This window comes from Poecilia reticulata, linkage group LG15 (genome assembly GCF_000633615.1).
Source record: "Poecilia reticulata strain Guanapo linkage group LG15, Guppy_female_1.0+MT, whole genome shotgun sequence".
Lineage (NCBI taxonomy): Eukaryota > Metazoa > Chordata > Actinopteri > Cyprinodontiformes > Poeciliidae > Poecilia > Poecilia reticulata.
Genome location: NC_024345.1, coordinates 29,518,350 through 29,520,953, shown reverse-complemented (window position 1 = coordinate 29,520,953; position 2,604 = coordinate 29,518,350).

Below are 2,604 nucleotides of genomic sequence, written 5' to 3'. Positions count from 1 at the left end.
ACCAGTGGGAACCAGTGGTACCAGTGGTACCAGTGGGAACCAGTGAGACCAGTGGTACCAGTGGTTCTGACTTTTTGTCTGATGGTGACGCTGGTGTGGGCTTCCCGTACCGTCACCATAGCAACCAGAGATGAGGATCCGGTTGCTCAGCAGCTTCTTCGTTGTGAAGTTAATCCATCATGGCGTCGGTTTGGCCTCCAGCAGAACCAAACAGACGATGGATCATGTCCAGTTTGGTTGTTTTAAATGTTTGTGTTCATGTATTAAAGCCTGGATTAGACCAGATTAAGATGTTTCATTCCTGATCATGGCTCCCGTCTTTCCTGACTCTGTTTCCTGCGTAGAAACTCTTCATTCAGTTTTTGTCTGTCGGTGATTGTTGTGTTTTATAAAGTATATTTGAAAACAACTGTGAGGTAAGAGGCCTGACCTGCTGGAGTCAGACTGACCTAAATGAGCTGAAAGTCCTTAAAGTGGATTTGTTTTGTGATTTGATTTGATTACTTGGATTATTGGGATTATTTTGTTACTTCCACAGCAGATCGGGTCGCATGCGGCGAACTCTCCCAGCGTCACCTGGTGGCTTTTCTGAATGGAGGACTGGACGCCGCTCCAGTCACGCAGCTTCACACGGTTTTCAGCCTCGTTGGACCAACCTGGACCCGGGTTGAGCCTCCAGCTCGTTCTGCCATCATCATCACCATCATCCAGCTTGGCGTTTGTTTGGAAGCGTTCCTCGAGCTTCTGGTACATCAGGCTGTGCGGTTGGAATAACTCGGACCATGGTCCGGGAACGTCGTCAGCGGTTCTGGTCAGATGTGGAGCAGAAGATGTCGTTTTGATTAACGGACAGATTTTAATCCTGCAGAGGTGCAAGGTGGAGCACAAAGCATCATCTGATGGATTAAAGCAGAGACTTGATCCACAGCAGGAAGGACGGATGCAGCAGCACCGCAGCCAGCTGGCCTGCCGCACAGATCAGATTTCATAGAAACCAATAACATGTCGCAGAGATGCGTACGAGTTATTTATTGAAGCAAAGCCTCAACATTCAAACCTTCGTTCGTGATGACGTCATCGGTTCTGGAGGATGTTTTACCCGATTCAGACCCGATCAAATCAGCATGTAGATTCATCCACAGCTGGACATCGTTTGGACTTACAGGCCGACTAAACAAGGAAACCTGACCTGCAGCAGCACCTTGGTGCTGACCGAGGTCAGCAGGTCAAGTCCAAACGGGTCAGAGGTGATGATTCTAAGGTGGCCGAGTTCAGACGGCGAGCAGCTGAGGGAGAATTCAGAGACCAGACTGATGAAGATGATGATGACGATGGTGATGATGGTGATGATGGTTAGCTGCTTCATCCTGTGACAAACTGGCCCTCAGTCGTTGCCGGTCGCTGTGCTGGTATTACTCTGATGAAACCAGGAATTATTTGCCCTGGTTCTGGGCTTGGTTCTGGGCCTGGTTTTGGGTCTGGTTCTGGTTTTGGGCTTGGTTCTGGGCCTGGTTTTGGGTCTGGTTCTGGTTTTGGGCTTGGTTCTGGGCCTGGTTTTGGGTCTGGTTCTGGTTTTGGGCTTGGTTCTGGGCCTGGTTTTGGGTCTGGTTCTGGTTTTGGGCTTGGTTCTGGTTCTGGTTCTGGGTCTCCATCACGTCCGTTTCCTTCCTCAAACTCCTTCTTTTCCTGTTGCCGGGATCAGAGGCCAACACTGCAGGTCCAGCTGCGTTAACGTCCATAATCCGTAACCATGGTAACGTCTTTAACTTTCTGAAACATCAAATTGTTTCCAGTTGGGGGTTTCAGAACTGAGGTTCTGGTTCCGTCCTGGTGTCAGATCCGGTGATGTGATGTCAGCTGAGGGTTTGACCTGAATGTTCGACACAGAAACTGAATCCCAACATCAGGTTCACCGACTGGATCAGAACCAGAACCAGAAGGTCCTGCAGCTGTAATGGACCCGAGGCCGTTTGCTGCCGAGTCGCCCAGTCAGAGACTCGCTACCCCCGTGTTTGACTCGGGACAGAGGAGTGTGTGTGAGGACTACAATAACACACAGTGTGTGTGTGTGTACAGCATGACATCACTAAGTCGACATGTTACACAGCAGTGGAGGCTGTAAACCCTGCAGCAACACACACACACACACACTAACACACACACTAACACACACACTCACACACACACACTCACACACACACACTCACACACACACTCACACACACACACACACACACACAGCCTCTCAGCTCCGCTTCCTCCCTGTACGCCTGACAAGACCTCTGGGACCCCTAAACATCCAAACACAGCCGCGGCCGTCCAGCGACTAATAGCGCCCAACATCGTCCTCTGACATTGCCGTGTGTGTGTGTCCTCTGACACACACGTGTGTGTGTGTGTGTGTGTGTGTGTGTGTGTGTGTGGTAGAGGACACACACACTGAGAACACTGCGACCTAAAAACCCAGCTCAGTGAGAGCGACCGCACACTGAACAGAAGGCTCATCCAAGTGTAAACTCACACACACATGAAGTAAGACCAACGCTCATGAAGCATGTAGACACACGCACACACACTAACACACACACACACTCACACACACAC